The sequence below is a fragment of the Somniosus microcephalus genome, chromosome 5 (genome assembly GCF_052327205.1).
Source record: "Somniosus microcephalus isolate GS21.2 chromosome 5, FLI_Smic_1.0, whole genome shotgun sequence".
In the NCBI taxonomy this organism is placed as follows: Eukaryota; Metazoa; Chordata; class Chondrichthyes; order Squaliformes; family Somniosidae; genus Somniosus; species Somniosus microcephalus.
The window spans coordinates 199,337,790-199,350,711 of record NC_140991.1 but is presented as its reverse complement, the minus strand read 5'-3'; the positions used below and the strand labels follow the sequence as shown (position 1 = coordinate 199,350,711).

General features: G+C 47.6%; 1 protein-coding gene across 11 annotated transcripts in view; it reads left to right on the top strand.

The window, feature by feature from the left end:
• Positions 1 to 12,922, top strand: part of nek10 (NIMA-related kinase 10) — a 470,337-nt gene that overhangs the window by 100,480 nt on the left and 356,935 nt on the right. The window lies entirely within an intron of this gene.

Here is a 12,922-nt window from a genome sequence, read left to right as displayed (position 1 = left end):
CTTGCCACTGCAGCCATGAGCTCATTGTGCCTGCGCTCAGCCTGGACGGCCATTTCCTCCAGGAGCCGCACCTCCTCTGCGCTGACCGTCGCAGGACTGGAGGCCGCACTCACCCTCTGGGGAGAAGTCCGCCAAGCTTCCCCACCCCTCCCGCGTTGCTGCAGGCCGCTGGGCCCCGGAGCTTCACTCTCCTCCGACCCTTCCCCCCGGCTCCCCTCCAGGGAAGACGTGTCCCCTTCCTCGCCATGGGCTGGCGCGGCTGAGGGTGGCACTGATGGGCCGGCTTCCTCTTCCTCCTCCTCGTATTCCGAAGCGCTGACAGTGGCAGCTTGAGGGCCCGCCTCCTCACCTGGCGATTCACCATCTGAAAGCAGGAAGGCACAAGAGTAGCTTTAGAGTGAGGACAGGGCGGCAGCGAGGGAGGCATGAGTGCTGCCATGCACTGCATTGGTCGGACAGTGGCAAAGGATGCTGATCTGAGGCGCAAGTGTAACGAGAGAGGTCAAAAAGGTGATGCCCTTACCATTGGTGCCCAGAACAGGGTCGGCATCTCCAGTGGCGACGGGGCCAATCAGCCAGCCTGCCATAATGCGCTCCACACGCTGGTCGAGGTCGGAGAGCTCTTTGACGTCAGGACGGCCTCCCCCGGTGTCAGTTCGTTTCCGCCGGTTGTGCGCCACCTTGGCCTGCAAGAGAAAGGACGACCTCTAAGTACAGTGTGAAGCCCTGATCTTGTCTGCACTGCCTCCCATGGTCGAATAGCTTGTACAGTGTGTAGCCCTGATCTTGTCTGCAATGCCTCCCATGGTCGAATAGCTTGTACAGTGTGTAAAGTGCTGAATGTGCAAGTGATTTTCATGACAGTCCCATAGCTGCTGGATGATGGCTGGCCGTTAGGGCTTTCAGGTCCCTTTGGCCATAAAGTGAGGTGCACATGCAGGGAGGAGGAGGACACTGGAAAGGGTACTCACCCTAACAACCCGAGTGAGGTCGTTGAACTTCTTCCGGCATTGCACAGGAGTCCTGGCAACCACGCTGTTGGAAGACACCCTGTTTGAGACCTCCCTCCAGGCTTTCCGGTAGGCGCTGGGCAGCGGCCTGTTGCCACCTTCTGGGAACAGAACATGGCGCCTGCGCTCCACTCCGCCAACCAGCAGCCTCAGGTCACCGTCGCTGAAGCGCTGCGCTCTCTCCCTGGCCTTCTCCATAGCCCTGGGCGTTGTGCAGGTGAAGCTGAAGTGGTCAGGCCTAGGTTGAGGGCTGCAGTGTGCAGGGCGTGGCGGGCAAACAAATCCACCCTCCCCCTTTTAGAGCTGACCGGCGCCAGAGTGTCTGCCGTCAATCAACAACTCGCCGCACCGGCGCTGCGCCCGGCCTCGGGGGTATCGCTCAGCACCGACGGCTTAGCGCCTAAAGATAGTTGTGCATCGCCTGTTTTAGCGCAGCAACAACCTCTTGGGGCGATGCGACTGAATATCGGCGAAGGTGGCGCGACTTTGCGCCGGACGCAAACTTTAGCGGCCGCCCGACTTTACCGCCCCAAAAGTGGCTATACTGAATTTCTAGGCCAAGGAGTTTAAAGGATTCAACAGAAGGCTTTTAATCACTAAGAGCATTGCGAACATTGCAGGTCTTTCCACATCGGATTCGTCTGGTAGAAATGACTCCTACAGCTCTTGAGACCTTTATATAACAAAAGACAGGGGCGTAGCCAATACACACAATAGGAACAAAAGGGGGCGGTACACACAATACAGAGCAGGTAAAACACAGTGGCTGATGAAGGCATATATTTCATCACACCTCCCAATCTTTCCCTACTGCTGCGCTATGCACTGAATCCCCTCCTCCCAATCTTCTAGATTGCTGGGGACCGTCCCCTTCTCATGAAGGCTTTCCCACCTGGCAGCCAGCCAATCTTCAAACGTGCTTGCTGCCGGGCGGGAAATGAAGTAAAAGAATTCTAATTGCACGTTCCCCGCATTTCCGGGTTTCCCGACCGCTGATTGGTGCTGTCGCTCCCTCCCCACCTCCCTGTAAATATCGGGGCCATCATGTTTACATGTTTGAGCTTCAGAAATGTCGAGCAATTTTTTTATATATAGTGGGGTGTATTCTGAAGTTGAAGATAGAGCTGCATACTATTATTCCGTTAATTGATAAGCAGGTCTTCCCAGTACCTAGTTAAGTAATGTATATCCAATAGTAAAATACTGCGGATGCTAGAAATCTGAAATAACAATAGAAAATGCTGGAAACATTCAGCAGGCCAGGCAGCATCCGTGGAGAGAGAAACAGAGTTAACATTTCAGGTCTGTGACCCTTCGTCAGAACTGGAAAAAGTTAGGGGTGTAACAGGTTTTAAGCAGGTGCAGAGGCAGGTAAAGGTGGGGGGTGGTGAGGAGAGGAAGGAATTAAAGGGACAGTCTGTGCTAGGATTGAAGGCAGGAGAGATTGGCCTAGAAATTCGGGTCTCCATGGGTGAGTTACGCACTGGGTATTCACCCGTAAGCCCAATGGAAGTGCCGGTTTCCTGCATGCACTGCGCATGCGCGGGAAACCGGCACTTCCGTTCCCTTGAAAGAAGGGGTTCAGAGGTCGAACGCGTGCGCAGGAGAGGCTGCGCGTGCGCATCGAACGTACGTTTTTTTTTGCAGGTTTTCCCGGGAGGGTAAGTCTCCAGAATTTACACACACAAAAAGCAGTCGCAAGGCCTGCTTTTTACAATGTAAGTGGTGAATTAATTAAAATTAAAACATTTTTTCCACAGGTTTATTATTTTAAATACTTTAAAGAAAGGTAAGTTTATTTTTAGCCCCGTTAGAAAATCAAATTATTTTTTTGAAAAATTTAAATTGTTTAAAATAGTTATTTCATATAATTTATAGTTTATTTAAAAATGTGATTTTTTTTAAAATTTATTTGAAGATTTAGTGATGTTTTGGGGCTTATAGTATTTATATGTTTGACAGCCCTTCCTGTCAAACTTATGAATGAAGCATTCCCTGCTCCGATTGGCTCCCCATGGCCCACGTGATCCCAGGGGATACATTGAGCTAACTGCGCCCCTGGGATATGCAAGCACTGCACGCCGGCAGTTGGAGGAGGCCCAGGATTGCAATTCCACGGGGGCCCACAGCTCAACGGCCGGCGCGCAAGGTAAGTGCAGGTCGGGGGCTTACACCCGCGGGAAGCCCTCAACCCAAATTTCTGGGCCAATAAATGTTGCAAATGGAGATGGCAGAATCATCAACAGCTGCCACCTGAAAAAATGCAGACAGGGGTTATTGTCTGAAATTGCTGTAAAGTGCCTAATCGGAAGATGAGGTGCTGTTCCTCGAGCTTATGTTGAGCTTCATTGGAACAGTGTAAGAGGCCGAGGACGGTGAGGTCTGAGTGGGAGTGGAGCGGGGAATTAAAGTGACAGGCGACTGGAAGCTCAGGGGTCACCCTTACGGACTGAACGGAGGTATTCCGCAAAGTGGTCACCCAATCTGCGTTTGGTCTCCCCAATGTAGAGGAGACCGCATCGTGAGCAGCGAATACAGTATACTAGATTCCAAGAAGTACAAACAATTTGGCCTGCATGAACGCCCTCAGCATTTCCTCCATGATGGTGCAGCTTGGCCTTTCTCAGAGTGCCAAAATCATACTCCTGAAGAATGTTCCCTCGAATTTTTTTTTGGGCTGCGCGGCTCATTCAAAATTCCTTTTAAAAGCCGGTGGGCCAGCTGTGTGGGACCTTCAGAGTGCTGCGCGGCCACGCAGCTTAAAGGAAATATTGCTCCTGACACCATGTGCAACAACCTGAAGCACGGTGAGGACCCAGTGGTCAATTAAACATGCAGACTAAAGCTGAAAACAAGTGAGGTTTATTCACCCACGGCAGTTGTATCTTTAAGTGCAGCAATGAACAAGACAGTAACGGATGACTTTCCATCCTACAAATTCTCACTCTCAGTTCCTTCCTCTTTCCAACTGAACTATTTCCCTGCCTTTTATCCTTACGGGCTGGGAGTCATTCCTGATTCAAGGCAATTAAGATCAACGATTTCTTAAATCTATACCACCTTGCCTTGGTCGTTCTAACATTTTATAACTTAAAGTTGTACCCGTATCGTGGATAAATAGCTCTCAAAGCCTATGGCTCACATTTCATCCCTATCTTTGTTACACCACAAAATGAAAGTCTCCTCTCACAGACCTAAGTGAAATGATTTTGGACAAGTTCAGCACAGTTGATACTAAGTTGACAATACTATTCAGGGGCACAAATGCAAAATATAACAGAAAATGATGGAAATACTCAGCAGGTCAGGTAGCATCTGTGGAGAGAGAAACAAACTTAATGTTTCAAGTTGATGACCTTTCATCAGAACTGGAAAAATTTAGAGATATAACAGGTTTTAAGTGAGTACAGGTGCAGGGAAAGGGGGGAGGGGAGGAAAGAACAAAAGGGGAGGTCTGTGATCTGGTGGAAGGCAGGAGAGAATAAATGACATAAGGAATGATGGTGCAAGGCAAAAGGGGATAGTAATGAGACAAGTAAAGGGTCTAGAGGAGATGTAAATGGGAATAGCAGAATCATTACCAACAGCAGCTGTTTGAAAAAAATGGGGACAGAGGTTATGATCTGAAATTGTTGACCTCAATGTTGAGTCCGGAAAGCTGTAAAGTACCTCAAGTTTACGTTGAGCTTCACTGGAACAGTATAGGAGGCCATGGACAGAGAGGTTGGAATGGGTTGGAGAATGAGAAAGGCAAGCGACTGGAAGCTCGGGGTCACGCTTGTAGACTGAATGGAGGTGTTCCGCAAAGCTGTCACCCAGTCTGCGTTTGGTCTCCCCAATCTAGAGGAGACCACATTTTGAGCAGCGAGTACATTATACTAAATTGAACAAAGTACAAGTAAATTGCTATTTCACCTGGAAGGAGTGTTTGGGGTCCTGAACGGTGGGAAGGGAGGAGGTAAAAGGGCAGGTGTTGCATCTTCTGCGTTTGCACGGTGCAAGCACAAGATGCAACACCTGGGTTGACAACCAGCGGGATACTCCTGTCTGGTGGGTATGGGTGTCCCCCCCCCTTATCGTATGGGTTGTGGGAGCCCATAAAACCCTCTCGCCATATAGGACTAACCACCCTATTGACTGGTATAAAGATAGGGGAGGGGTGATCAAGGAGCGGTCCAGGTTGTCGCGGAGGGAACGGTCCCTTCGGAATGCTGAAAGGGGAGGGGAAGATGTGTTTGGTGGTGGGATCATGCTGGAAGAGGAGTGAGTCTTCAGCTCAGTGGTAGAATTCCTGCCTCTGAGTCAGAAGGTGTAGGGTCCGAACCCCACTCCAGACAGTCCTGGCGAGTGGAGTTGGAACTCCGGCTCTGAATTCTGGGTTGACAACCAGCGGGATACTCGCACCCAGTGGGTGTAGGTGACCCCCCCCCCTCATTGTATGGGTTGTGGGAGCCCATAAAACCCTCCTGCCGTATAGAACTAACCACCCTATCGGCTGCTATAAAGATGGTTATGGCCATGGAAGGAGCGTTCACGTCGCGGCCTGACAGACTGTTAATCAGTCTGCGAATCCTTCCACTGCTTCATACTGTTCTCCAGGGGAAGAGTGAGAAGAAGATGATCACGTTGGAGATGGCGGAGAATGATCCGTTGAATGTGGAGGCTAGTGGGTTGGAAGGTGAAGACCAGGGGAGCCCTATTGTGGTTTTGGGAGGAAGGGGAAGGGATGAGAGCAGAAGTGCGGGAAATGGGACGGACACGGTCGAGGATCCTGTCAACCACTGTGGACGGGTATCCTCGGTTGAGGATAAAGGAAGCCATAATGGAAGCACTGGAATAGAATCCTTGCAGCAAGCGGGGTGGGAGGAAGTGTAGTCAGGTAGCTGTGGGAGTCAGTGGGTTTATAGTGGATGTTTGTCGATAGCCTAGCCCCAGAAATGGTGACAGAGAAGTTGAGGTAAGGAAGGGAAGACTCGGAGATGGACCATGTGAAGGTGAGGGAAGGGTGGAAATTGGAAGCAAAGTGAATGAAATTTTCCAGTTCAGGATGAAAGAAATACAGTCATCAATGTACCGGAAAAAGAGGTGAGGGAGGGGATCTGAGTAGGACTGGAACAAAGAATGTTCCACATATCCCACAAAAAGGCAGGCATAGCCTGAACCCATATGGATTCCTTTTACTTGGAGGAAGTGAATGGAGTCAAAGGAGAAGTTGTCCAATGTGAGTACAAGTTCTGCCAGGTGGGGCAGGGTGGTGGTGGATGGGGACTGGTTGGGTCTCCGTTCAAGGAAGAAATGGAGGGCCCTCAGGTAGTCCTGGTGGGGGATGGAGGTGCAGAGGGATTGGACGTCCATGGTGAAGAGGAGACTGTTGGGGCCAGGAAACTGGAAACTGTTAAAGTGGCAGAGGGTGCTGGAAGAGTTGCAGATGTAGGTGAGAAGAGACTGGACAAGATGAGAAAAAATAGTTGAGATGGGAAGAAATCAGTTCTGTGGGGCAAGAACAGGCTGAAACGATAGGTCAACAAAGACCGCCTACTTCCACCTCCATAACATCGCCTGTCTCCGCCCTTGCCTCAGCTCATCCTCTGCTGAAACCCTCATCCATGCCTTTGTTACCTCTAGACTTAACTAATCCAATGCACTCCTGGCTGGCCTCCCACATTCCACCCTACGTAAACTTGGTCATCCAAAACTCGGCTGTCCGTGTCCTAACCCGCACCAAGTCCCGTTCGCCCGTCACTCCTATGCTCGTTGACCTACATTGGCTCCCGGTTAAGCAGCGCCTCGATTTCAAAATTCTCATCCTTGTTTTCAAATCCCTCCATGGTCTCGCCCCTTCCTATCCCTGTAATCTCCTTCAGCCCCACAACCCCCCGAGATATCTGCGCTTCTCTAATTCTGCCCTCTTGAGCATCCGTGATTATAACCGCTCAACCTTCGGTGGCCGTGCCTTCTGTTGCCTAGGCCCTAAGCTCTGGAATTCGCTGCCTAAACCTCTCCGCCTCGTTACCTCCCTTTCCTCCTTTAAGATGCTCCTTAAAACCTACCTCTTTGACCAAGCTTTTGGGCACCTGCCCTAATTTCTCCTTATGTGGATCGGTGTCAAATTTTTTGTCTTAAAATACTCCTGTGCAGCGCCTTGGGACATTTTATTACGTTAAAGGCACTATAGAAATACAAGTTGTTGTTGTTGTTGTCTACCAGGGCAGTTCTCTTTGTGGATCTTGGGAAGGAGGTAGAAGCAGGCTGTGCAGGGTTGGGGGACTAAGGTTGGAGGCTGTGGAGGGAAGATCTCCAGAGGATATGAGGTCAGTGACAGTCTTGGAAACGGTGACTTGATGTTTGGTGGTGGGGTCATGGTCCGGTGGAGGTATGATGTGGTATCAGAGTTGACGTCCAGCCTCTCTAAGGTATTCAGTTTGCCAAACAACAACAGCGCCATCCTTGTCAGCTGGTTTAATGACAATATTAGGATTGAGGGGATGGAGTGCTGCAAGTTCAGAGGGAGGTAGGTTACAGTGAGTGAGGGGAGCAAAGAAATTGAGACCGGTGATGTCACACCAGAAGCTCCCAATGAAAAGATCTAGAGAGGGTAAGAGGGAGGGGTCTTGGTGGAATGAGAATTCTGAAGACGGGAGAAAGTCTCCTGGCCAAAGAAGTTGGCGTGGAGGCAAAGGTGACAGAAGAAGAGCTCGGCGTAGTGCCAAGCTTGAAATTCATTAAGGGATGAAGCTGAGGCCATTGCTGAGGACTGATCGTTCGGGGTCAGAGGGGATAGTGAAAGCATGGCAAAGGTTGAGATTGGAAGGAGGGAAGGGGTCAGAGGAAAGTGAAGGGGAAGAAGGATCTGGAGGGGTGTTGGTGTCCAAGAGTTGTTGAAGCTTGCAAACCTTGACACCTGAAAGGAAGAAAAAAAAGTTTTGTCAAAGTACCGGATGAAGCGAAGGATCAAATGGTACTGTGGACCAGGACAGCTTTGAGATAGTGAGTCGGTGCTGCTGAAGAGAGAGGTAGAGAGCGTGCATGTGGTGGCGCATGGCATTGAGCGTGGCGTTAAACGTGTGAATGTTGTTTTCATGCAAGGATGGGGGGGCCAGGATTTAGGACAGAGTAAGAGGAAATCTTACATCAAATCCATTTCATTGATGAGCTTAATAGGGAGAAAAAACTGTTGATGGCCTGCAAATGCCCAAATGAATTTTCCAGGCAAGGGAGATAATTGGAGAACTTGAGGGGTGGGTGGAGGGGAAGGCTCAAAATGGTTTGCTTGTTTTCAAATCTTAGCAATGTGAAATGAAGAATAGATTTGCCTTTCTAATCTAGGCTTTATTAACTTAAAAATCCTGTAGCACATCTTTCAACACCCAGTCCCAACTAAAGACTGGAAAGAACTGAATTTAAGATGGCCACCACAAATCACATGACATCAACTACAATGAGATTACAGCATATATCCCAAGGCAGGAAACAAACAACCAATCACAATACTTCTTACTAAACATAAAGAATAATCACCACATTCACCCCTCCTTTTAAAATATACTCCAACCTAAATAACCTTTACAATTTATAATTAATTATTTACAACTAAAACTATGCACAGACAAAATAAAACTATTCAACATGACACAATACTAAGTGAGCAACAACAAATAGTAACATTGCACATAAGTATTAAGTATCTCTCAACTAAAACAATATAATATATTTCAACAATTTTAAAACATTACTATCAATTTAAAAGTCCATTTTCAATCGGTCGACCGGATATCTTGTTCGTGTCGACCTTCTTAACCTTGGTGAAATTCCTTGCCCTCCCACACCAGGAGACACAGAAGTATCTTCTGCAGGAAGGCTATCCATATCCCGATTTTCAACGGTTTCCGGATTAGAAATCCCATCAGGAGGTAAACTGGGACGGTCATGAACATCCATCGAGGGCTGACTAATAGAAGTATAATTATCTGCAGTCGGATTGGAAATATTCGTAGCATCTGTAACAGCATCCACATTATCTGAATCATGACTATTGTTAATATCCTCAGAAGAGGGCTGGCCACCACAAGGAGCCAAGTCTTTAATTGAAACGATACTTTCTTTCCCATCTTGGAATCGAATATGAGCATATTGGGAATTTGCCTCCAACAGCTCCACCTCCTCCACTAAAGGATCATATTTTGACAATCTAACATGGCGTCGAAGAAGCACAGGTCCCTGCATAGTAAGCCATGAAGGTACCGAATATCCCATAGTAGATCTCCGCGGATAGTTAAAGAGCCTTTCATGGGGGGTCACATTAGTAGCCGTTGAAAGCAATGATCTAATGGAATGCAGGGCATCAGGCAGTACCATTTCCCACTGTGTATTCTTAAGGTTCCGGTGGCATAGTGGTTAGCACTGTTGCCTCACAACGCCAGGGACCCGGGTTCAAATCTGGCCTCGGGCGACTGTCTGTGTGGAGTTTGCACATTCTCCCTGTGTCTGCGTGGGTTTCCTCCGGGTGCTCCGGTTTCCTCCCACAGTCCAAAGATGTGCAGGTTAGGTTGATTTGGCTATGATAAATTGACCCTTAGTGTTAGGGGATTAAATACGTGGGGTTACGGGAATAGGGTGGGATATGTGTCGGTGCAGGCTCGATGGGCCAAAATGGCCTCTATCTGCACGGTAGATTCTGTGATTCTGTGATGTCAAAGCCAACATAACTGCCTTCCAGATCACCCCATTGTATTGTTCGCACTGTCCATTACCCTGGGGATTATACGGGGTAGTTCTGCTAGTAGAAATTCCCCGACTCTGAAGGTATTCCTTCAACTGGGAAGACATAAAAGAACTTCCCTGATCCGAATGGATATACGCAGGCATCCCAAAGATGACAAAAAGTTGAGTCAGACATTTGATAACTGTAGCAGCTGATACATCTGCGCAAGGAAAAGCAAAAGGGAACCTTGAAAACTCATCCACAACAGTAAATATATATCGGTTTTGAGTAGTTGAAGGAAGAGGCCCCTTAAAATCGACGCTCAAACGTTCAAAAGGAGAAGTAGCCTTTATAAGATGAGCTCGTTGAGGCTTAAAGAAATTCGGTTTACACCGAGCACAGATAGAACATGATGAAGTCATCCGCTTGACGTCTTCAACTGAAAAGGGCAAATTCTTACTGCGTACGAAGTGTATCATCCTCGTAACCCCAGGATGGCATAAGGCATTGTGAAGATTAATAAGCGTATCTCCGTGAATCACAGAACAATAAGCCCTCGACAGCGCATCAGCAGCAACATTATCCTTCCCCGGACGATAAACTATATCAAAATGGTAACATGCCAACTCAATCCTCCACCTCATTATTTTATCATTCTTAATCTTTCCAAAATGTTTGACATCAAACATAAAGGACACAGACTTTTGATCAGTTACCAACGTAAAATGTCGCCCCGATAAATAATGTCTCCATTTACGCAGTGCTTCTACTATTGCATACGCCTCTTTCTCTATTGAAGAATGCCTTTTTTCACTATTGTTCAAGGTACGTGAAAAAAAGGCCACAGGTCTTCCAATTTGGTTCAGAGTAGCCCCAATTGCAAAATCAGAAGCGTCCGTCTCAATCATCAATAGAATGCACAACTGCTCCAAGGATATCCTTTTTAAAATTATCAAAACACATCCTGGCCTCCCATGATAGAGGATATCACACAGAATCACAGAAACCCCACAGTGCAGATAGAGGCCATTTTGGCCCATCGAGCCTGCACTGACACATATTCCACCCGATCCCCGTAACCCCTGCACCAACACATATCCCACGTATTTAATCCCCCTAACACTAAGGGTCAATTTATCATAGCCAATCAACCTAACCTGCACATCTTTGGACTGTGGGAGGAAACCGGAGCACCCGGAGAAAACCCACGCAAACACGGGGAGAATGTGCAAACTCCACACAGACAGTCACCCGAGGCTGGATTCGAACCCGGGTCCCTGGCGCTGTGAGGCAACAGTCCTAACCACTATGCCACCGTGCCGCCCATAGAAACTAGGAGCAGGAGTAGGCCATTCGGCCCGTCGAGCCTGCTCCGCCATTCAACGAGATCATGGCTGATCATCCAAACCCTAGCACCCGGTCCCTACACCGACGGCCATCCCACCCAAGCCCTATCCCCGTAACCCCATAACCCCACATATTTAATCCCCCCTAACACTAAGGGCCAATTTTTTATCATGGCCAATCAACCTAACCCGCACATCTTTGGACTGTGGGAGGAAACCCACGCAAACACGGGGAGAATGTGCAAACTCCACACAGACAGTCACCCGAGGCCGGATTTGAACCCGGGTCCCTGGCGCTGTGAGGCAACAGTGCTAACCACTATGCGATATGTCGTAACCCGAATAAGAGGCCGGATCTTCTGTGAAAAATTTGCAATCCAATTAGAATAGTAAGAAAACAGTCCAACAACTCGTTGCAAAGCCTTAGAATTAGTAGGACAAGGTAAATCAATCAATGGTCGCAGACGTTCTGGGTCTGGTTTAATCTTATTTCCCGAGATAATGTACCCCAGTAGATTTACCTCAGTGGTCGAAAAGGTACACTTCTCTTTATTGAAAGTTAAATCAACTTTTTCCGCAGCTTGAAGGAATCTTTCTAAATTAGAATCATGCTCCACCCTTGATTTGCCACACACCGTGATGTCATCTAAGTATGAAAAGGTGTCAGGGAGAGAGTTATCACTTATAAAAGCATCCATTGCCCGTTGAAAACAAGCAACACCATTAGTAACACCAAATGGTATTCGGCAAAACTGATACAGCTTTCCACCAGCCTCAAAGGCCGTATATGGTTGATCCTTCTTAACAATAGGAATCTGATGATAAGCACTCTTTAGGTCAATAGTGCTAAAAACCTTATACTGAGATACTTTATTGATAAGCTCATCAATCTTAGGCAAAGGGTACGCATCTAATTGAGTATACCTATTAATAGTTTGGGAATAGTCTATCACCATTCGTTTCTTATGTCTCTCGTTAGTCGTGACAACTACCTGTGCCCGCCAAGGCGAACAACTAGGTTCAATGATTCCTTCCAATAAGAGACGTTGAACTTCAGAATTAATAAATTCTCTATCCTGACTACTATACCTTCTTGACTTGGTAGCAATTGGCTTACAATCCGGCATCAAATTGGAAAAAGTGATAATGGAGAAATGGATAAAGAGGTTAATCCACAAACAGATAAAGGTGGCTTAGTCCCTCCAAATGAAAGACTGAGAGACTCGTGTAACTGAAGCACATCATGACCAATCAAAATATCCGCACAGAGATTAGGCAAAACAGATAGGCGTATATCAGTATACGTATTACCTAGAAGAATCAATTTCACAAGGCAACAACCAGCTACTTGTGAAGTGAGAGTCGTCTGAGCCATACACACCTGATAGGAAACAGGCAAAATTTTCAAATGCTTCTCCTTTGCAAACTGAAGACTTATAAAACTCTCAGTACTGCCCGTATCTATAAGGGCCTTCACTTCCAACCCATTAACTTGGGCCGTAACTATAGCTTTGTTTAGGCCATGAGCAAATGCAGCAGAAATTGATGCAATAAACGCCCTATCTAAAGGCTGAATAGTCACAGAGGAGGTAATTGTACCTGATGATTTACACACACGTGCGTAATGACCTCTCTTGCCGCATTTACTACACACAGCCTCCCGAGCAGGACACTTCAGACGAGGGTGCCGGGCGTTCCCACAAAAATAACACTTCTGAATCCTAGAGGCAACAGCCGCTGAAGTAGAAACTGTTTCAGAATCTAGTAAACCACTCCTATTAAGTCCACATAATTCCTTTTCATCCGGAACTGCCGAAACCACAGTCACAGGCCGATTAAAAAGAGCATAAGAATCCGAACTTCTC